This window comes from Canis aureus, chromosome 28 (genome assembly GCF_053574225.1).
Source record: "Canis aureus isolate CA01 chromosome 28, VMU_Caureus_v.1.0, whole genome shotgun sequence".
NCBI classification, from domain to species: domain Eukaryota; kingdom Metazoa; phylum Chordata; class Mammalia; order Carnivora; family Canidae; genus Canis; species Canis aureus.
Genome location: NC_135638.1, coordinates 3027762 through 3051452, shown reverse-complemented (window position 1 = coordinate 3051452; position 23691 = coordinate 3027762). Strand labels below are relative to the sequence as shown.

The 23691-nt window shown below is 47.4% G+C and overlaps 2 long non-coding RNA genes across 2 annotated transcripts; one reads left to right on the top strand and one right to left on the bottom strand.

The window, feature by feature from the left end:
- Positions 1–176: 176 nt before the first annotated feature.
- LOC144300318 (uncharacterized) lies at positions 177–17591 on the bottom strand. The gene is made up of 5 exons (XR_013366900.1): positions 17060–17591; positions 14848–14886; positions 8518–8727; positions 7455–7579; positions 177–6458 (listed from the first exon to the last, which is right to left on the bottom strand). It is a non-coding gene; the product is annotated as an uncharacterized LOC144300318 (long non-coding RNA).
- A 1433-nt stretch (positions 17592–19024) lies between these two features.
- LOC144300316 (uncharacterized) lies at positions 19025–23156 on the top strand. Its single transcript, XR_013366898.1, has 3 exons — positions 19025–19152; positions 21119–21196; positions 21701–23156. It is a non-coding gene; the product is annotated as an uncharacterized LOC144300316 (long non-coding RNA).
- Positions 23157–23691: the final 535 nt, after the last annotated feature.

Sequence of the window (23691 nt, the reverse complement as noted above, 5' to 3'; positions counted from 1 at the left end):
GGCTCCCCCTGCCCATGTCTGTATGCCTCTTTCTACTGTGTTCGTGGACTATAAATGATATGCCTCCGTATACTGTTTGATTTGGATTATGAACTTAGAAGACGGAGACCAAAAAAAAAAAAAAAGAAGAAGACAGAGACCAGATCTTTTAAATAAACTTTAACAGGAAAGGCAGCTGTTGGGGAGCTGGGTGCCCTACGGGGCTTCTCCCAACTGACGGCCAAGGTGGAGGGCATAGTGGGGAGGAGATGACGGGGTTGATGCATTGAGAGGGGGACCTGGATCAGGGCAAGGGAACTTCTTTAAAAATATACAGTAATGTGGGAAGGTGGCCTTCACAAGTAGACTAAGGAGCAGTGGTTCAGGCGTGGGCTTTGGAGTCAGAATGCCTGAATTTAAACGCAGATCCTACTACTTGGTGTGTAAGGGACCCTGTGCAAGTGACTTGACCTCTCTGTGCCTCGGTTTTTTTCACCTATCAAATGGGCTCATAATACTTCCTATCTCATACGATTGTTTAAAGACGAAGTGTGGAAGGCACTCAGGTTATTTTTATTTTTATTTTTATTTTTATTTTTTTGGCACTCAGGTTATTTAAAGACGAAGTGTGGAAGGCACTCAGGACAGGCCTGGCCCAGGCGAAGCACTCAGTACTCCCCAGCTGGGTTTTCTATTAGTGTTCATCCGCAAGAAGGGGCCTGGATCCGTGCTTTGTCCAACGTTAAGATCCTTTGTTCTGAAATTTTTGAAATTGCAATTACGAAGTTCGATGCACGTTTTTCATTTCTTCTTCTACAGACTTGATTTTGATGGTCCACAGAAATGTAATTAGCATCGTGCAAATATTTTGGTTAGGACTCAAAGCTGCCTCCAACATTTAGCACAGAGAATAAAACATAAGAGTCATCACATTTTGAAAGCTGAATGTGAGAGCTCTGTGGTAACTCCTCTAACAAGTGAGAGATTTTGAATAAACAGTAATTATGTAGCAAAAACCTAAGCAACAGCTGCAGGGAGGATGGAAGCAAACAGAGCCCCGAGGTTTGTGTAAGTGAAGGATGTAACCTGGTGAAATAATTTATTATTTGGAACAACTGAAATACCAGCTGCGTGCATATCATTTGAATGGGAAATTGAAGGGATGCAAATACTTCCACGTCATCCTGGAACATTTATGGCCACAATGTTCACTTTTCAAAGGTAGGTGTGATGTTAGCCAGCTGTGGTTTACTGGTATAATGCACAGTGATGGTAAAACACATGTATATTTATTTGATATGGTCAGAATTTCCAGTCATTTCCTAGCCTGAGTATGGCAGCAATTTTCCATTTCCTCATTGTTTTTATTTAACAGCAATTTTTGAAAGGATTTCAGCACTTCAAGTAAAGGATGAGAGGACAAAGAGCTCAAGCTCAAAGAGGGAGAGAAGACAGACGAAGAGAGTAGGCAAGAGGTGAAAAAAACAGTAGAGTTGGGGCCAAGAACTATAAAGATTAAGCAAAATCTTGCATCTTTCTCTACCGTGAATTTTAGCTGAAATCTTTCCATACTAAAAATTTGCCCAAGAAGGCATCAAGATGACCTCTGGCCAGAGATGGAATCATCTTCGCATGACATCTGCATGACCTACTTATGCAGATTCTCGGGGAACAGAGAATCCCAGATCCAAGAGGACGGACTGCGAATCGTTCCCATCCCTGTGCCTAAGAATCTCAATGTGGAAAGAGATGATACCACCTGCCTCCCCACGTAGTTCATTCTCGTTATTCATACTCCTTGGACTGAGACACTTGTAATCTACCCCTTTCTAAATGCTGTTAATAGAAATGCACTTGTCAGTCCAGCCGAGCTATGGACAGTGTGACGGACAGGTAGGGTGTTCAATGGGGGAGAGTCACAGAAGTCCCCCAAATGAGGAAATTATATATGGGCTTTTTTCATGACTCCTGTTCTTCTGGAACACCATGCCCCATGTATTGGAGAACTCCAGAGAAAATGTCCCCTCATGCCTTACTCATCCACCAAGAATTTGAACAGGAAGAGATGAAAGATCATTCCACCTTTTCCCAGTTAGTCCTCAAAGATCATCTTTTTTATCTTCTAGCTTGAAAAATGACTAAAATGTTTATAGAGAGATAAATGCACGAATAAATGGTTTCCCTTCCCCTCTCCAGCTTAAGCAGCAGTAGAATAGAATGGTGAGACATATGTCCATGGGGCATTGGGCTGTAACATGATATTTCTTTTAAGAGAAGCAGAGTGGCAGTGTTTTATTGTTTTGCACCATTTGAGAGATGGATAAAAACAAGACTCAGAGATTTCCAGGAGAGTCAGAAACATTCTCAGCCCACTGGTCTATTTTGTAAATCAACTCCAAGTTTGAAATAGTGACTGAAATCGCCTGATTCACAGAGAAGGACCCGATGCCTACAAGGTATGAGATAAAGCAGTAGCAACAAGAACAGGATTCTTCTTTTCTATCTTGGTCCAGTTTTTTCCCAGTTTGAAGCCAGAGACTGGTAGCTGAGGGAGAAGGGATGTGTGGGGCTGATCCCGAGTGTACCCTCTGAACTCTCAACCAGTTAACTGAAAGATGTTTGCACTGAGCTGTCCTCAGGCCAAGCAGGAACCATTACCACGACCAGGCTGGGAGGACGGGCAGGTTTGATTTATTCACTGTTTACAGAGCAAAAACAAGTTGAGCAAAACTAAGGGAGACGTACAGTTTGCTGGGTTCTTGGCCAGCCACAGTCATGTGCCTGTCGTATTTATCCAGCTCGTATTACTGAGATTGCGCTGAACTTTACACAGTACAGGGTGTACTTTTTTCCCCTAAAGCCATAAACTGTGGACATTCTAGGGATCACTGTATTTGGATAGCAGATTTCAGATGTAAGCGCAAAAGAAATATCAAGCAATTGGTGTTGCAATGAAAAGAAAATTGTGATTAGCAACAGATAGAATCGTTTCTGTTATTTTAAGAAAAATCTTTCTTTGCTATTCTGTAGTTTCATTAAAATGTGTCTGAGGGTGGGTAGTTTTTTATAACTATTTATAACCATTTGCAACTGGTTATGTTTCTTGAATCTGCAGATTTGTATCTTTCATCAGTTTTGTAAAATTCTCAGCCTTTATCTATTCAAATATTCTCTTTCCTCCATTTTCTCAGGGTTTTCTTTCCACCACTCCTATTACATTTATGTCAGACATCTCCTTTTGTTCTTTATGTCTTTTAATGTTTTTATATTTGCCATCCCTTCGTCTTCCTGGACTGACTTTGGATGATCTCCTCAGATCAGTCTCCTCATTCACTAATTCTCTTTTTGTCTGTGACTTATCTATTTTTAACATGTCCATTTGGTTTTTAAAAATATGTGTCTTCCAAAAAATAGGTATTCCATAGTTTTATAATTTTAAAATAACTTTTATTGTAAAATATAGAATCATAATATGTTGCAAAAATAGCACAGAGAGTTCATGTTTGGCTTCCCCCAGTGGTGATCTATTAATAATTATAGCACATTATTGAAGCCAAGAAATTAACTGGCACAATATTATCAACTGCATCACAGATTTCATAAGTCTTTGCATATACTTTTATTTTCATGTTTTTATTTTATGACTTTTATTTATTTTTTACAAAAGATTTTATTTATTTATTCATGAGAGACACAGAGAGAGGCAGAGACACAGGCAGAGGGAGAAGCAGACTCCTCACAGGGAGCCTGATGTGGGACTCGATCCCCGAACTGGGATCGCGCCGTGAGCCAAAGGCAGACGCTCAACCGCTGAGCCACCCAGGCATCCCATTTTATGACTTTTATCACAAATATAGATTCATATATCACCATCATCACAATTTTCACCACAGTGGAACACCCTCATGCTGCCCCTTTAAAGATTTTATTTATTTATATGACAGGGGGATTGAGAGAGAGAGATGGAGACAGTACACAAGCAGGGGGAGCAGCAGGCAGAGAAAGAGGGAGAAGTAGGCTCCATGCTGAGTGGGGAGCCTGATTCGGGACTCGATCCCAGGACCCTGGGATCATGACCTGAACCAAAGGCAGACATTTCACTGACTGAGCCACCCAGGAGCCCCAGTGCAGCTTTATAGCCACCGCCTCCTTGCACCTTGTCTTAACTCTGGACAACCACTGATCTCTTCTCTCTCTATATAATTTTCTCATTTGGGGAATTTTATGCAGCTCATAACCCTTTAAGATTGGCTTTAATTCACTCAGTATAATGCCTTTAAGATCCATTCACATTATGTACATCAATCATTGATTTAGAGAGTTCTTTATATATTCCAGATACAAGTCCTTTATTTGATATGTGATATGCAAATACTTTCACCACCGAGTTTTAGCTGTTATTGCCATATTTTTTGTTTCTAAAAGTTCTATGTGGTTCAGTTTTCAAGGTCTGCCTCCGCTTTTTTTCAGAGACTCCTGTACTTTTTCCTTAAGACCTTTTTTTAAATATATATTTAATCCTTTAACTTCTTTCTAAAAATTATTTCTATTCAAGAATTATAGCATTTAAAGTTCTAAGTCTACCTTCTGTACTGTACACATTACTTCTGGTGACTCATTTTTATAGTGTTGTTTCCACATATGTTTTACAGTTTTAGATTATGAGCTTGCCTTCATAGGAATTGAATCTCTGGAAATCCCTACAGAGCCCTTGCTAAGGGGACGTTCTTCAAGAGAGGCTTTGCATTTGCTTTTGTAAGTTACTCCAGGAGCATCACTAGCTAAATGCTACTTTTTATGCTGTTATCTGAATTTGGAGTTTCCTAGATCTTGCCCATGGAATGAATTTGAACATCAGATAGTTATGTAGCTATAAATCCTCAGGGATATTATCTTTTCTTTTTAAAAACCTCTACCCAAAACTAATGGATTTTTTTAAAAAATATTTTTAAATTCAGCACAGCTTCATCCTGGCTTCCTGTTATCTTTTGAATTCCAATTTCCTGTCTCTAGGGCTTTAAGGCTGTATCTCCTGTTCCTACACAGGGATTAGTATCCAAACCCCTTCCCGGCAGCAGCTGAAGCTTCAGGTCTCATGTTGACCTCACTGATTTTAATTTCCCTCATTACTTTTGCTAACTGGTGATTTCTCTTACTTTATTGTAAGCTCACATCTTCACTTAAAAATAGATTTCACTTGAAAATAGCATATTTATAAATAGTTGTTCCAATTTATCCAATGTTCCTTGTGTTTAATGATGGAAGAGATTTCAGACTATCTAGATGAGTATTTTCTCCATTAGCTTCTCATAACAAATTTTACAAAACCATCTACTGACTCTGTTAGTTTAACGATGATAGTATCTCTGGTGGAGATGCAAAGCTCTACATGACCTTGGAAACGCACACTGTTTGAGAGTGCACTTATGAGGTTCTAGCTCTCTCATCTACAAGAAGTCTTCCTCAGCCAAACTCCCAGTGCTAATCATGTCTACCTCTTGCTGTACTTCAGTTTCTTCAAAGTACTCACACAATCTTATATATTTATTTTGTTCTTAAAATATATTTATTACAAATTTCTTCCTGCTGGAATGTAAGTTCATGAGGTTGACCATCAGGTCAGTGCATAAGGATAGAAAATAAGTTACACATCTAAGCAGTCACCAAGATACTGGTGATGTGGATACATGCAGTGCGACATAGGTGGCCAGAGATGCATGAATGGAATGCAACTTCAAGGAAGAAAATAGAAATTTAGTAAAATAGTATCCTGTTTAAAAAGAGAATAAACATGTGAAAAAACAAAAAGGGGATTGTCTGCATAGACTTTAGAAAAAGTGTCTGAGAGCAAGAATTTGGCAGTGTTTCTCTAGCTCTGGCCAAGGTTAAGGAGATTTGGTCTGGGGCATAAAAGAATTATTTCCCACACCGCCTGTGGCCTGAATAAAAATGCCATTGGGAGCCTCCCTTTGATCTGATTTCACAAATCAATAGCAGGCAACCATCTGATTAAGTGTCCGGTGCTCTGCCTGTGTTCTGCATAGGAAACGTGGGCATTTTGACCTCTGAGAAGGACTCTCCCTCCTTGTAATTGTAAAAGCTGACATACATAAGTTTCCTACAAACTTTGTAAGCAGATCAGTTACGATCAACCCGCTGCAAACCCAAGTTCAATGTCTGTCAAGGTGAGGATCACACTGAAGCTTGGTCAGGGCACCAAACCAGCCTCTAAGACCTGCGCTTCCCCAGAGCTCATCTCTGGCCTGGCAATATCAGATGACCCAGGGAGCTTTTTAAAAATATTGATTCCTGGGGGCACCTGGGTGGCTCAGTTGGTTAAGCATCTGCCTTTGGCTCAAGTTGTGATCCCATGGTCCTAGGATCCAGCCCGGCATCGGCATCGGGCTCCCTGCTCAGTGGGGAGCCTGCTTCTCCTCTTCCACTCCTCCTACTTGTACTCTCTGGCCCTCTCCAGCTCTCTGTCAAATAAATAAATAAAATATTTTTAAAAAATTGATTCCTGGTCTCCACCCCAGACTTTCTTGATTCAGAATGGGTATGAGGTAGGGAGAAGGAGGAGAGAATCTGTGTTTTCAACAAGCTCTTCTGATTGTTATGCAGCAGATTTGGGAAACACTGCCCTAGATCATTTTCCTTTTCATCCCCTTTTAACTGGACTATACATCTTTTTTTTTTTTTCATTCCCTGCCCCAAAATAATGACTCTGATTGCAGAGGACTTAATTGAGTTTAATGCAATCTCCAGTACTGTAGGCCTAATCATCCCACAGGTAATTGCATTTTATAATAAGAGCTTCTTAGTGCAAACAAATCTCTGCAGCATTAGGGCCTTCTCATTCTTTGGAGCAAGGAGGAAGGTCAAGCTCAGGTCTAATGCTCTTTCACGCACCCTTCTGCAACCCTGTCTTGCGTCTCCTTCCTGTTCACCCGAGGCACAGAAATGAATATTACAAGGTGCTGTCTGCAGCTGTGGGACACTGGCTGTCCCTGTGCATGGTTTCAGTTGGCCCTTGAGGACTTCCTAGGAGACACAGTGTTTTACTCAGAATCCCCTGCCTCTTCCAGCTACTCTTTCTGCAGGAAGCATCCACTTCTACTTGTGGGTCTTGGAGTGCTATGACTCAGGATTCCTGCTATTTGAGTGGGGGGCAGGGGAGAAGGGATTTTGATACCTTAATTTCTGCTAACTATTATTCAAGTAGGAAAAGAGAGGGAATTAAAGGGATGGAGGGGGCAGCCCAGGTGGCTCAGCAGTTTAGCGCCACCTTCAGCCCAGGGCCTGATCCTGGAGACCCGGGATCGAGTCCCACTTCGGGCTCCCTGCATGGAGCCTGCTCCTGTCTCTGCTGCTTGGTCTCTCTCTCTCTCTCTCTCTCTCTCTCTCTCTCTGTCTCTCTCTGTGTCTCATTAATAAGTAAATAAAATCTTTTTTAAAAAATAAAGGGATGGAAGTACCGGCCAAGCGATTAAGTCTTCATAAGCAAGAAACAGTTGATACTCTTCTTAGAATGGCTGCTTTAGAGAACACTTTTCTCCAAATTAACCTCTTCCTGGAATTCTCATATTGATAGGCTCTAATTCTACCTTGAAATAAGGAAAGTAGAAAGACAAAGAGAAGATGGGTTACTGACAATCCAAAGGACCCAAATGTATGGCATAAAATCTCTTTCCCCAAGATCAGTGTTAGGAAAGTACAATTCTCAGCGTTAAATTTCATTATCATTTAAATTTGAGGTTTGTCCAGTGACTCTAGAGAAGAATCCTTCTTTCCCTCTCTCAGCATTTGGTGGTTCCTGGCATTTCTTGCCTTGTACACAGCACTCCAATCCCTGCCCCTGTCTTCACATGGCCTTCTCTCCTCGTCTCTATGTCGCAAATGTCCCTGTCCTTTCTCTTATAGACACCACCAGTCATTGGATTTAGAGCCCACCCTGTAAATCTAGGACGATCCATCTCATCTTTTTTTTTTCCATTTTTCCTTAGAAATTTTATTCTCCAAATCACACTATTTAAAGCTTCTTATAAAACCTTAAGCACAAGTAATCCAGAGAAAGAAAAGCTAATACATATATATATTTATGACAAAAGCAGAAGCATTACAAATATCAATTTTAAATACAATGTATCAAGGAAATAAACGATTTTTAAACACCTTTCAGTTCAAAAGAAAATATACCTTTCAAAAATGAAAAAAAAATAAATTTGAGGTTTGTAGCGATCTCTGGGCTGCAAAGAATCCAATTCCATTCATCTATTCTTTTTTTTTTCTCAGTCCATTCTTTGATTTTATTCAACCAATATTTATCGGCTGCCGAATTTGTGCAAAGCATTTTTTTTTTGCAGCAGGTCCATACTTATTTATTTTTACATATTTTTTTTTAATTGGAGTTCAATTTGCCAACATATAGCATAACACCCAGTGCCCATTTTTTTGATGATGAAGCCCGCAGCTTTCCCAAAGCTAGGGCTAGCTTGAGAATGTATCTCTTTATTGGGAGAGTGAAGCATAGGAACTTACCCGACCGCTCACATCAGCTCAAGTCCCATGTACCTGATGGCCCACTTGATGTGCCCACTTGATGTGTGGGCATCCAAGAGGCACTCCCGGGCTCGCGGTGCATCACTGCTACATACTGTCTCTCTTTGCCTCTGAGCAAAGGTGTGGAGGTCACTATGCAGTGGGTTGTGGAAGCAGTAGGATTCCTTCACAGAGAAGCTTGCACTGCCACTGAAAATGGGGGGGTGGGGTTCACGATCGTCTTACACAGGCTTTTGCCTGCCAAGTATTTGCAACTGAGCATGTTTATTCATAGAAGGGCCATCTTGCGGGAAGTTAGCAACAGATTTGTCAACTATCCTCTGCTGAGCTGGCACTTCCAAGGCAGACCAATCATCTTGCCACTAATGTGTTCAGGTTGGGCACCAATTACTTTCTAAAACATTGAGAGTTTAAAAGTCCCATTAAAGAGAGTGTGGGGCTAGTTGTTAGTGAAGAATTGAAACTGCTATTTTTCTTTTCCACTTAACTCTAAAATCATCATAAGCAGATGCGTAATGATCCATCACATGACATTGCATTGGACATATTGCAAATCTGCATATTTATGTATCTGTTGACACAAAGTGACCAAACTTTTCAGAAACCCTAAAGGGATTCTAAAGAGAGTTGTATTGGAGCCCAAGTTAGGGCAGGTGCCCGGGAGATACAATCCACACAAAGAGCAGAGGGACATCTGGTATCGGGTTGTACACATTTTTTACATAAAAGTTACAAATTATCAAACAAAGAACATTTCAGAAAGTTGTCAACGTTAAGTTTCTAGTATGTGTGGGTGTATGACTTTGATCTTATGGGAACCTCTTACCTTTTCTGTTCAGAATGGCCCCTTTTTGTTATTTTCTTTAACAAAGCAGATGTACAACGTGTGCTCAGGGTAGAACCAGAGCCTGTGCTTTGAGGTTTTGCCAAGTCATTCTGACCTTGGTAGATGTGAAAGTATAGCTTCGCTGGGAGCCTGGGAGCAGAGCCCTCCGACATGAAAAGTTGAAAAGTCCTTTATCAGACCTATATCTATCTGGAAATGGCCTTCAAGGTCCAACGTGTCTCAGTCTGGCAGATATATGAAAGAAGAGTATCTACCGAGATTTTACAAGCGCAAAGGACTATGAGCAATACATGTAAAAGTGATATTCAAACGTGGGGCATCCGTGTGACCAGGAGACGCGTCACACCAATCCCATACTGGTGGGTGCAGGTTCAGGTGGATGGGCACCAGGTGGTGAAATGTGTGGAGATCCAGTTGGGAAAATGAAATGTTCTAGGTGCACCAAAGTGGTCCTTGGAAAGAACAGGCTGTGAGTTGGGTGGAGCCTAATAAGAATATGTCTTGGCCAAACGCTAAGCCGAGGCTGTTTCAAACAAGAAGTGAGCGTAGAGGAAGATGAAGGGATGGGCGACCAGCGAGTTAAGTGAAGGCGTTACTGGAATATTAGGAACTGGTGAAAATTGCATTTATTGGGTCTCCTCTCAGGGAAAGAACTATGTATGCTTGGAAGAAATATTCTGATAAGCTACTTGGGTAGGAGGGAAAGATCAAGGGCCTTATCAGCATGTTTATGTTCAAGAAACAATATCTAGTCTTTAAACTTCCTGTTAGCCGCAGGGCCTTTATTCTGCTGATTGAGTGTGGCCTCTAGTGGTCCCCTTCTTTGTTCTTCAGACCCATCCAACCCCATTCCAGAGCTCAGCCACCCTAAATAAATGTTGAACTAATGTCTAGATGTTGGTGTGAATATGAGAGCCTGTCCAGAATGCCACGTGTCTCAACCTGGCCAAGGTCAGGGAGCTCAGACAGTCTGTGGGAAGTGAAAGGATTGCCTGGGGCAGAGAGAACCGAACATGGTGAAGGGAGAGATACATGGGCATCATGGCTTCCCAGAGAGCACAGTGCTCGCCATCAGAACACCTGGGCTCCAGGTGAGCTCTGTCATGAACTATCCACAGAATCTTAAGTAAGGGGATGACTTTGTATTCATCATCATGTCATTGGGGGTTAGAAGAGTGAGTGCTGCAGGGTCTGGAGACACATAAATATTTGTTGACTATCTGAGCAAATGAATGAATAAATGAATGACAGCTCTGACATTCATTTTTTTTTAACTGCAAGATAGAGGTAAATAAAATTTCTCACATTAGGGTTCTTTCTTCCGTAGATTGAAGGAGAGAATGCATATGTAAGTGCTGTGGAAACCAGAAAGGATCCTCTAAACTCCAACGATTTTATAGGCAATCGAGTTATAATGGTAGGTCAAGGGCTGTAAAGTCTGCCCATTGTCACTATTGAAGGGTATCGAAGTTGATAGGGACTCTAGAGCTTTGAAACCCCTGCTTTGAAGTCAGAGTGACAAGGACACGTGCCCTGCATCCCCAAAGCTGGGGAACACTGAGTCTATGTCCGGGAGGATCCTATAGTTCAGTCTACCTCCTGCAAGTCTTTCTCTTTAAACTCCTCACACAGAACACTTCACTTCTGACACATCTGGACTCCACAGGAGTGGGGTCTTCTCCATGCCGCGCAACTCCCCACAGCACCAATTTAACTCAATTCTGACCCTATCTACCTGGAGATAGTGTCAGATCCTGCAGCCTAAGGGCTCAGTCCCCAAAAGATCGCCCCCCTCCCCACCACCGATTCAGATGCCAATCTCAAGTCCAGATTGTCACCTGTGCTTCTGACCAATTAGCTGCAAATGAGAGGTTCCCATGAGCCCTCATCAGGTTCAACGCATTTGCTGGAGCAGCTCACAGAACTTAGAGAAACACTTATATTCACCAGTTGATTAAAGGGTATGATAAAGGATACAGAGGAACAGCCAGATGGGGGGATATATAAAGGGCAGTCTGGGAGCTTCTGTTCCTATGCAGTTGGGGTATGTCACTCCCCCAGTATGTGGTTCACCAATCTAGAAGCTCTCCAAACCCCAGACCAGTTGAATTTTTATGGAGGCTTCATCGCATGGGCAAGATCAACCATTGCCACCACCTTCAGGCCCTCTTCCCTCTAGAAACAATGGAGGGCGGAGCTGAACATTCCCAGCTTCTAATCATGGCTTGGTCCTTCTGGTGACCCGCCCCCATTCAGGAGGCCAGCCCAAGTCACCCAAGAGCACAAAGCACTCCTGTCACCTGGGAAATTACAGGGGTTTCAGGGGCTCTGTGTCAGAGACCAAGGGTGAGGCCAAATATTAGAACAAGAGATGCTCCTAGAGTTTTTATCACTGAGGAGATTACCAAGGTTTAGGAACTCTATTATCTCACAACCTGAAACCATGTTCAATATTTTAGTAGTTCAGAAAAAATATTTTAATAGTTCATGGCAGAATGGGAAAACAGGGATGCTATAATGTATTTTTAATAAAGCTACTTACATACAAATTTGAAGAATACCCTCTTTTTTTTCTGAGATTATGTTCTTCCTTATTTTGGTGTCAAAATAGGCTTTCGAAAATGAGATTAAGGGGATACGTGGGTGGCTCGGTTGGTTAAGGTTCTGGCTTCAGCTCAGGGCATGATCTTGTGGTCCAAGATCAGGCCCCACATGGAGCCCAGTGTTCAGCCCTACATCTGCTTCTCCCTCTCCCTCTGCCCACCCCCCCGCCCCCGAGCTCATTCTCCTCTCTCGTTAATAAATAAATAAAATATTTTTAAAAATTAGATTCTGGCTGTAGTAGATACTTACTCTGAATGTCTTTATCTAGCAAATAATGAGATGGACATTCTATGTCACTGCCTCCATATTTCATTCATTTCAGTCCCTGAAACTTTGTTCATTTATAAAACCCTTATGTTCAGCAACTACTACCCGAAGAGAGTTCTGGAAGGACACACAGGAACTTGGAGTTCTTGCCTCAGTGCCATTTTCTGGTCCTTTAACCCATGAAAATCTGGCAGTCATAGAGTTAAAAATCCAATAGGTAAAAATAAACCCTGTAAAGCTTTTTTGGAATGTTGTCCTAATGAAACAGTGAGTAGGATCCAAAAAAAAAAAAAAAAAAAAAAAAAAGGTTGTGGAGTTTTCGTTGAGGCTTTGACATCTCTTATTAACAAAATAAATGACTAAGAAGTATACGCTTCAGCCAAATGGAAGCAGTAGCTGAAATATGAATAGATAAAATTATTTATGACCATTTCCGTGTGGGTATAATTGCCTGGGCAAAATGAGATGCCTGTTTTAACTGGACTGCTCTGGCATTTTCCACTTCTCTGCCTTTTCCAAGATTACCTTTTAAAGACTGGTTTCAACCAGCTTGGGTAGGTTTTGACCAGATTGGTATCAAATTATATTTTGACTTTGATATCTGAGTCAATCCACAAATCAAGAGTGAAGCATAAAAGAGGCCATTAAGAATCTGCAGATGGAGTTACCTTTTATTGTTTATAACCGTTTTCAATTAAATTGAGTACGTGGGTAGAAGTTATACAAGTGTTTGTTGTCCTCAAATCGTCCTCCAATCATTTTTGGAGCATCCTATTATTTCCAGCTCTTATGCCTCCTAACTCCCCTTTATGGTGGCTTGTCTCTTCATGTGGTTTGCAATCTTTGATTATGAGCTCATCCCTCGAAAAGTGGGTTTTTCCCCCCTCCTGAGAGGTTGTGTGAACGAGTGGTTGTGAATTCTCTTTATGGAGCAATTTGACATTTTCATCCACCGAAGCCCTAGAGTTTTCAATGTTCCTATACCGCTTCTCAATTTAATTTCTCAGTTTGGGGTTCTGGTGCCACACAGATAGTATAGATTTGGACTAAGATGTGTGTGTATGCAGACGTCATTTTCCTTCCTTAATTGACTTTTTGCCTACTTGAAACCCCAGAGAGACAGCAATCTCCGGACTGTCCTAGGCTGCCTTGTGGATTTTCACCTGTTATTTTTCTATGCCCTCTTGTCACCATTGAGCTACCATTTATTGAGTGCTTACTGTGTGCCAGAGCTTCTGCAGCACCATTCTGCAAGGACCTCTCTACTCTACCCACTGGGCCAACGTCAGTGGGTTCCACCCATTTCTTGCATCTCTCCTTATCACTACCTGAAGGGCACGCTTACTTTAGGCAATTACAACAAAACGATTTGCTGAGAGTAGCTGAACATGCATTTTGGAATTATATATGCAGCCTAACAGTCCTCTTATTTACAGATGCTACATGTAATGACTAATGTCCACTTATTCCCCACCAGGATTTAGGGGAAACTGGAAGTCACTGAAACCGGGTGTCATACTCTTTGAGTTCAGATAGTCCTTTTGTTGTTGTTGTTCTTGTTGTTATTCCTAGTCTATCTGGGGCCCTAGTTCCCTGATCCATGCTCTTCTGTCTAGATCCACTTCAGATCGATCATTTTAGCATCAGAGCACCTATATGTAATTTGCAGTTTTTTTTTTTCATTTTAATTGCTCAAAATTGAGGTACTAGAGTAATTTTCCCAAACTTCTCATTCCTCTTCTCTGTCCTTGCCTCTATATGTGGAATTTCCTCTGCTGGGGAGCCCACCTTAATTTCTGTCTGACAGGCTCTTATATGCCTTTCTCCAGACTGAGTTCAAGTGCAGCCTCCTCTGTGATGCTCGCCCCTGGCCTCCCAGCGAATCCATTCTTCCTCCAATGCTCCCAAAGCACCTTCTGCATAATCATGACTAATTATTTGCACTTATGTTTACTCCTCCCTTAAGATAAGAGCCCCCTGAAAAGAAGGGAGCATGTTTATCTTTTTTTTTTTCCCCTTCCTGTCTTTAGCAAGCAATAGTTCCTGGCACATAACAGGTGACAGAGAAATGATTGGGGAGCGAATGAATAAAGATTAAAGGCTTTTTATTTCATCATTTCTTTTTTTAAAAAATATTTCATTTATTTATTGGAGAGAGAGAGAGAGAGAACATAAACAGGGCGGGGAGGGGCAGAGAGAGTGGGACAGGCAGAATCCCCACTGAGCAGGGAGCCCAGCGTGGGGCTCGATCCAGGACCCTGAGATCATGACCCGAGCTGAAGGCAGACGCTTAACTGACTGAGCCACCCTGGTGCCCCTCATCAGCTGTGTTTCTGTTCTTGAGCTATGTCCATCCTTTTTCTGCTATTACACAAATACGTGTAATGTCGGAAATACCAAGGATATATCTACCTTACCATGTCATCACTAATAAGAATTTCCGCGTAATGTCTGTGAATGCTTCGCACAAAACTACCTTCTGAACCTGTGGTGGAGAGGGCTTGATAGAATTTATCCATCTGGCCAAAAGTCCCAGTTTGGCTGTTTTAGTCCCAGGCTCAGGACTCTTGAGTAAACTCATGAGAACTTACCTGATGTCAGCTGAAGGCCAGAGCAGTCCAATGAGAATCCTAGGACAAAAAAGGCACTAAGCTATAAAAGGAGTTACAGTAAACTTAGGAAAAATTAATCATTTCTACTCATCAAATGATACCGTTAAGAAAAGGAAAAGATAAGCCACACACTGAGAGAAATATTCACAATACATCTATCTGATAAAAGATCTGTATCCAGATAATTTGGAGAATTCCTGGGGTGGCGGGTTGGCTCAGTCGGTGGAGTGCATGACTCTTGACCTGGGGGTCATGAATTTGAGCCCCATGTTGAGTGTAGAGATTACTTAAATATAAAAAATTTTTAAATCTTTAACAGTAAATAATTCCTATAATTCAGTAATAAAAAGGTACGCAACCCAATAAAAATGGGCAAAAGACTTAGCAGGCACTTCACAGGGGAAGATAGGAAAAAGGCAATAAGTACATGAAAAATGATTGAGTTCATTAAATGAATTCAAATTACAACCACAATGACTTCACACCCAGAAGAATGGCTGAAATGAAAACAAATAAAACTGCTAATTCTAAATGTTGGCAAGAACGTGGAGCAAAGACCTGGAACTCGTGCACGGCTGGCACAGACATTTTGGAAACTTGTCAATTTCTTATAAATTTAGATGCTTGTATTGTGACCCAGAAATTCCACTCCTGGGTGTTTACCCCAGATAAATAAAAGCAAAGGTCTATAAAGCTATTTGTTTCTAGAAGCTTTATTCATTATAGCTCCAACTGAAAACACTCAAGTGTCCATCAATAAGAGTGGAGCTAAATAGTGGTACGTCCATTCAAGGGGATAGTACTTGGCAGTAAGAAAAGAACAGGCTGCTGACACGTGCCACGTGAATGATTCTCAAAAACATTATTTTGACTGAAAGAAGCCAATCACAAAAGAGTACGTTCTATGTGACGCTATCTACGTGAAAATCTGATTTGGGCAACACGAATTTATGGTAATCAAAATCAGAATAACTATCGGTGGCAGGTTTGGGCTGAGGAAGGGTATGAGGAACCTGCCTGGAGTGGTGACAGTATTCCATCCATATCTCCATCAGGCTGGGGGCTACACAGGGGTATTTATCTGTCAAAACTCAGAACTGCACTCTTAAAAACCTACTTTGAAAAAGAGTTTTAGTTCAAAGAAAGGGATAGAACGGCGGTGCTTTGTTCAGGTAGCACCTGAGATACCGTGTTCAGTTTTGGACACATCTTACAAAACGATAAATCAAATTATGGGTAACTGGGATGAAGAAGGGTCTGGAAGCCATGATGCAGTAAGAAAGGCCAAGGAATGGGGTCGGGGCCGACTAGAGAGAGGACAGAGAAGGAGTGCTGTCCCACGTCGTCCTCGGAAGGACAGCTGTGCGGTAGAAAGCCTGCGTTACCCACGGAGTCTCTAGGGGGCATAACCAGAACCATCTGGGGTGAGAATTACAAAGAGGAAAATTTTTCTAGACCCCAGGACATGAGGCAGCCAAGCAAAGCAAAACTTGGGCAGTCACCGGAAGGCTGCTACGGAGCCTGGACAAGAGGTGGTGCAGGCCTGGAGCACATGTGCTATGGGGTCAGAGAAGATGGGCAGGGGAGTGGGTTCGAGAAACAGCAGGAAGTCCAGCTGGCTCGTGATGCGCCTGTGGGATACACAAGGGCCAGCAGTGACCAGAGAGCGCCTCTCCCATTTTGCCAAAGCAGACGCCACGGATAGTGGTACGGGTCACAGAATCTTAGGAAATTGTTTTCAGGACGTTAGCCCTTCAAATCAGGCCATCGTGTCTGACTAAGCAATTTTAACGGATTTCAAAGAAATGTGACCGGGTCACGGAGCTACTGGGGACAAGCAACCAGAAGCCACACCACCCGCTGGCCCAGCCTTCCGAGGCCACAGGCCAGGCTGTCCCCGTTCAAGCCCCGCCTGCCTCCTTATTTCAATTTCCTGCCCTTACCCCTCGGATGGGCTGCTTACTGCTTTAGCGTGAGCGTTGGGGCGGCCGTCTCCCTCCTGGTCTTAGTCCCTGCGGCCTAGGTCCCCTCCCGGAGTCCCATGGTCACCAGACGATGCCCTATCCTGGTCTTAGTCCCTGCGGCCTAGGTCCCCGCTCCTGGAGTCCCACGGTCACCAGACGATGCCCTATCCTGGTCTTAGGATAGGTCTTAGCATCCTAGGTCCCCGCTCCTGGAGTCCCATGCTCACCAGACGATGCTCGGTCCTGGTCTTAGTCCCTGCAGCCTAGGTCCTGTCCCGGAGTCCCAGGATCACCAGACGATGCTCGGTCCTGGTCTGTCCCTGCGGCCTAGGCCCCTCCCGGAGTCCCACGGTCACCAGACGATGCTCGGTCCTGGTCTGTCCCTGCGGCCTAGGTTCCCGCACCTGGAGTCCCACGGTCACCAGACGATGCTCGGTCCTGGTCTGTCCCTGCGGCCTAGGCCCCTCCCGGAGTCCCACGGTCACCAGACGATGCTCGGTCCTGGTCTGTCCCTGCGGCCTAGGCCCCTCCCGGAGTCCCACGGTCACCAGACGATGCTCGGTCCTGGTCTGTCCCTGCGGCCTAGGTTCCCGCTCCTGGAGTCCCACGGTCACCAGACGATGCTCGGTCCTGGTCTGTCCCTGCAGCCTAGGCCCCTCCCGGAGTCCCACGGTCACCAGACGATGCTCAGTCCTGGTCTGTCCCTGCGGCCTAGGCCCCGTCCTGGAGTCCCACGGTCACCAGACGATGCTCGGTCCTGGTCTGTCCCTGCGGCCTAGGCCCCTCCCGGAGTCCCACGGTCACCAGACGATGCTCAGTCCTGGTCTGTCCCTGCGGCCTAGGCCCCTCCCGGAGTCCCACGGTCACCAGACGATGCTCGGTCCTGGTCTGTCCCTGCGGCCTAGGTTCCCGCTCCTGGAGTCCCACGGTCACCAGACGATGCTCGGTCCTGGTCTGTCCCTGCAGCCTAGGCCCCTCCCGGAGTCCCACGGTCACCAGACGATGCTCAGTCCTGGTCTGTCCCTGCGGCCTAGGCCCCTCCCGGAGTCCCACGGTCACCAGACGATGCTCGGTCCTGGTCTGTCCCTGCGGCCTAGGTTCCCGCTCCTGGAGTCCCACGGTCACCAGACGATGCTCGGTCCTGGTCTGTCCCTGCAGCCTAGGCCCCTCCCGGAGTCCCACGGTCACCAGACGATGCTCAGTCCTGGTCTGTCCCTGCGGCCTAGGCCCCTCCCGGAGTCCCACGGTCACCAGACGATGCTCGGTCCTGGTCTGTCCCTGCGGCCTAGGTTCCCGCTCCTGGAGTCCCACGGTCACCAGACGATGCTCGGTCCTGGTCTGTCCCTGCAGCCTAGGCCCCTCCCGGAGTCCCACGGTCACCAGACGATGCTCAGTCCTGGTCTGTCCCTGCGGCCTAGGCCCCGTCCTGGAGTCCCACGGTCACCAGACGATGCTCGGTCCTGGTCTGTCCCTGCGGCCTAGGCCCCTCCCGGAGTCCCACGGTCACCAGACGATGCTCAGTCCTGGTCTGTCCCTGCGGCCTAGGCCCCTCCCGGAGTCCCACGGTCACCAGACGATGCTCGGTCCTGGTCTGTCCCTGCAGCCTAGGCCCCTCCCAGAGTCCCACGGTCACCAGACGATGCTCCCTCAACAGCGGAAGGTTGAGCGGCAGTTGGGGCCTGGGCTCACCTGCCTGGCTCACCTGTGCTGCGCCCTTCTCCTCCCGGGAGGGGGGCGTTGGGCCGCCCGATTCCGCCGTGACCGCTTGCACACGAGTGTGTGCTTGGGCCCCGGGGGGAGGGGGGAAGGCCGGCCGCCCACCTGTGCGTGCGCACCTGCCCGGGCCCCGACCGCCTGGTTGGGGGTGGGGGGCAGAGCCCTGGGGGCTAAGGCTGTGCGGCCTGAGCATTCCTCGGCCCAGGGCGACCCCGGGTCCCGGGATCGAGTCCTGCCCCGCCCTCCCCGCGGGGAGCCCGCTGCCCCCTCCCCGGGTGTCTGCCTCTCTCCGGGGCCCCGTGAGTACACAAATCACATCTTTAAAGTAAAATATGTAAAATAAAGATCCGTGGAGGATGGAGGCCGCCCGAAGCCACACGCCGGCAGCGGGTCCGGGGCAGCCTCCTGGGGGCCGCTGGGGGGCGTGGCCGGGGGGGCGCGAGTGCGAGGCCGCGGGGCCCGGGGGGGGGGGGCACGAGCCCAGCCGGTGGTGTTCCCGGCTCCCCGGGCTGCGGGCGGCCGTTTGCGCGGCTCATCGCGGAAGCGTCCTCGTCCTCGTCCTCGTCCTCGGGGAGCCTGGAAGCTCAGAAAAAAACAGGCCGCGGTAGCTCGGGGCTGGGGGGGCGGGGGCCCGGGGCCTGCTGCCAGGGCGGGAGTCACCCCACGGCGGCCCGCGGACCCACCCGGGGCCCCGAGAGCGCGCATCCCAGGGTGCGGGGGCGTTTCTAAACGGAGGAGGCCCGGAGCCTGCGTCAGGGCGGGGGCCGCACCCCTGCGTCGGGACGGAGGCCGCACCCCTGCGTCCGGATGAGGGAGGAGGGCCGCACCTCTGCGTCGGGACGGGAGCCGCACGCCTTCGTCGGGTGGGGGACTACACCCCTGCATCGGGACGAGGGACGGGGGCTGCACCCCTGCGTCGGGGCGGGGGCCGCACCCCTGCGTCGGGATGAGGGAGGAGGGCCGCACCTCTGCGTCGGGACGGGGGCCGCACGCCTTCGTCGGGTGGGGGGCCGCACCCCTGCGTCGGGACGAGGGACGGGGGCTGCACCCCTGCGTCGGGGCGGGGGCCGCACTGCTGCGTCGGGGCGGGGGCCGCATCCCTGCTTCGGGGCGGGGGCCGCACCCCTGCATCGGGACGAGGGCCGCACCCTTGCGTCGGGACTGGGGCCGCACCCCTGCGTCGGGTGGGGGGCCGCACCCCTGCGTCCGGATGAGGGACGAGGGTCGCACCCCTGCGTCGGGACAAGGGCCGCACCCCTGCGTTGAGGCGGGGGCCGCACCTCTGCGTCGGGTGGGGGGCTGCACCCCTGCATCAGGGCTGCGTCCACACCCCTGCGTCGGGTGGGGGGACCGCACCCCTGCGCCGGGGCGGGGGCCGCACCCCTGCGTTGGGGCGGGGACCGCACTCCTGTGTCAGGACAGGGCCGCACCCCTGCGTCACGGCGGGGGCCGCACCCCTGCGTTGGGACAGGGCTGCCCGGCTCCAACCCGGGCCTGAAACACTAACTTGAAGCGACGCGTGGGGCCCGGCACGCGCTACAAGATACGGTGGGACCTTTGACTTTGGTCCACGAGCGGTGACCTCCAGGAGCACAGCTGGTCGCGCTCCGCGGGCGACACACACTGCTCGGTCTGCGGCGGGAGCCTCCGGCTGCTGGGACCACAAGGCCCCACCCCCATGCTCACCCCACCCCCACCTTCAACCCCCACTCCCACCCTCACCCCCACCCCACCCCACCGCACTTCACCCTCAGTCTCACCTCTCCATCCCTGCTCCCACCCTCACCCTCCACCCCACCCCCACTTCACCTTCAGTCTCACCTCTCCAACCCCCACCCCCACCCTCACTCCCACCCCACTCTCTCTCCAATCCCCCACCCACACCCCACCCCTCCAATCCCACTCCCACGCCCCCCCCCATCCCCAGCCCTTGAGCCCCAGGCCCTCCCCGGTGGAGGTCACTGACAAGGGAGCCAGAAACAAGCAGAATTGCTGAGGTACCTGTTTCTGTCCATAAATCTGGCGGGAACCTTGCGCAGGCCCTGCTTTAATTACGGCCTTTCAGAATCCCAAGGTCAACAGGAACAACCCTTGGGGAGCTCGCCTGCTATTCTGATTTTTAACTCTGCTCTTCATCAATCTCTCAAAGCGTTTTAACTGGTGATGGCTTTCATAAGAAAGCTGAATTCGCATCTTGGGGTTTCATGCATATTTTAGCAATGTATGCAGCCGGGAAACTGCAAGGAGGCATCTAGAAGTTTAGCGCCCAGAATCTAGGAAAAAAAAAAAAAAAAGAGTAGAAAGTGTTCCAAGGAAAACCAAGCTTTCAATTCTATGAACAAAGCTGCCCTTTCCATCTCCTGTCATGAAATATTGGGGTCCCCACAGCACCTAGCAGCTGCCGAGGCCAGCAGCACGCAGATGGAATCCTCCCCACGCTTAGGACCGGTGTGTAAGGCCCCTCACAGACGGAAGAACTGAGGGTCCGGAGGAGAGCCTGGCGGGCAGCAGGCGGGACCCAATCCTAGCCCCCCCACCTCCGCTAACTTCCTTGATCTCTCTTTGCTCAGTGCCCACATCCGTAGACCGGACCCAGGGAGATCCCAGTAACTAGGCCTCATGGTCGCGGAGAGGGAGCAAATGAGTTGGTATGTGTTCACCTGGGCCAGGAGCGTCCAGGAAGGGGCCCCTCCGCTCCCTCTGCTGTGACGAGTTTTAGACCCCGGGCTTCTGGGACTGAGCTGTCGGGGAGCCGTTGGTGAAAGAGAGGCGGCGCAGCCAAGGCCTCCGACCATCCACAGAGCAGGCCATTCGTGGCAGAGCCTCATCAAACTCGGTTTTTCTCTTTGCTAAAACGGTGACGAGAATGGTTTCAATCTCACGGGCATGGGGATGTCATGACGATAAACTGAGGCCATAAGCACAGGGCCTGGCCCGTGACGTTCTGTGCTCCGTGTCAACTACTACTGTGATTACTGATAGACCGTTTCGTGGCTGTTATCATTTGTACTATTACTTATGCTTTAAAATCTATACTGATTTCCTTGCCATTCGATCTCTATCAAGGAGAGCAAAAAATTATCAGTGTTCAGTTTTCGTAAGAAGAGCTTAGAAGGATAATTATACTTCCATCATATCTATTTATCTTCCAGTTTTAGACTTGACCATTGACCTAACTGTGCCACGTACGTTGCCATCCAAGTACTAAAGAGCAAAGCATCCTGGAGTGATACCGGGTGACCTGCGGACTCGACCTTTCTGTGCCTGCGTCTTCACTGATTAAACAAGAGGATTGAGCTAACACCTCCTTGAGCTCTGAGAGCCTATGCTTGCAGGCTCTCTATCTGCGCGGGTGTATGTGAACATGACCTTTCCATCGTGCTATTGCTATTATTTTAAACCATTTGGTGATTAGCTCGGTTAAAAACCTTTCTGTTTCCTATGAGAGAAGCCCAGAATTCTGCAGGAGGCTAACGGCAGAGACAGAACTGGGGAGCACGGACCTTGGCCTTCTGCAGCCTTCTGCCGCTGGTTTAGCCCAGATACTACCCTCACTGACCCATGGGACCCTAACATCCTACTAAAGACGTCACCGGGCCTGAGGACACGCTGGAGGGCCGCGGGGCAAGGTGTGCCCCCACCTTCCCGGCTCTCGAGGATGCTTTCGTCATTTTTTGACTCAGATTTCTGTGTTCCTTGCAAAAACAGCTCAAGTGTTCTCTTCCCTTTCACACACACGTGATGGAGGCACAAAGGGGCTTGCAGCTGTAGGACATGTAACATCTTTAGTACTTTTAAGACGCTTACATTTGGAAGCTACAAGGTGTTTATCCCTGTGATTGACAGTCGGGCTTTCCCTTTACCACTTCGTGCTTAGATTTCCAGAAGCTTGCTGACGCTGTCTCACCTAGAGGATATTAGCAAAGCCTGAAAACTTGACCAACAGCTTTTCAGATTTGAAGGAGTTTGGGGTAAAAACATGGAATTGGGCTAGGGAAACAAACAGATTCCTCAGAATCCATCTTATCCATGTGGGGGAGGGGGGCTCTAGCCTACTCTTTTGGCAAAGCCATTTTAAATGAATTTGGGAAGGACCCGATGGACTGGAAGGGGCAGGTGCCACGCATGCCCTGGAAGACATTGTGGGCTCGTGGAAGCGTCATGGGAGTTTCTGCCAGCCTGGGGCCTAGCTGCTCTGCTTGGAGTCCCTGGGGGCGGGGAGGGGGGGTCACGTGAGCATCACCCTGCCTTCCTCTTGGGCTCAGGGAGGACTCTAAGCACACTTACTTCTTTTTCTTTATTTTATATAATAGCATATCCCAAAAAAGATGTAAGGACAATTGGCATTTTAGAAGATAATTTTAGGTGGTATGTGAATAAACACTTTTTATGAATAGTTACATACTGTAAAATGTGTATTAGAAAGTGTTTAGCCATGGGGCACCTGGCTGGCTCAGTGATTGAGCATCAATCAGGGCATGACCCCGGGGTCCTGGGATCGAGTCCTGCATCGGGCTCCCCGCAGGGAGCCTGCTTCTCCCTCTGCCTGTGTCCCTGCCTCTTTCTCTGGATCTCTGAGGAATAAATAAAATCCTTTTTTTTTTTTTTTTAATTCAGCCTTTGAGGTTGGCTCTATTGTAATTCTCACTTTACAACTGAGAAAGCTCAGACACAGAGAGGTCGGGTGACATGCCCCAGGTTACCCAGCTGGACAGTGCCAGAGTTCAACCAATTCGAACTAGGCAGTTAGGCTACAGAGCCTGTTCCCTTAACCACTTTAGTCTCCTTGAATACGTATTTAAATAGAGAATTATTACAGTGTAATGGTGAGATATACAGCACCCGTATAATTTATTCATTTCTATTAGTTTTACGTAATAATTATTGATTATTGTTCATACATCAGTGGATCTGCTGAGGGTTGGCTGACCTCAGCTGAGCTCAGCCGGCAGCCCTGCTCCGTGTGAGGCGGCCCCTGACCCTCCTCTTCTCCCCGTGGGAATCAGAGTTCCCAGTTTCTTGGGTGTCCTTCCACAGGACAGGTATTCTGTACATAAACAAGTAAAAAAGATCCCCCTCCCTTTTAACACAATTGCGTACTTTGCACACCATGCAAAAAGATTGATTTGAAGATTGATTCTAA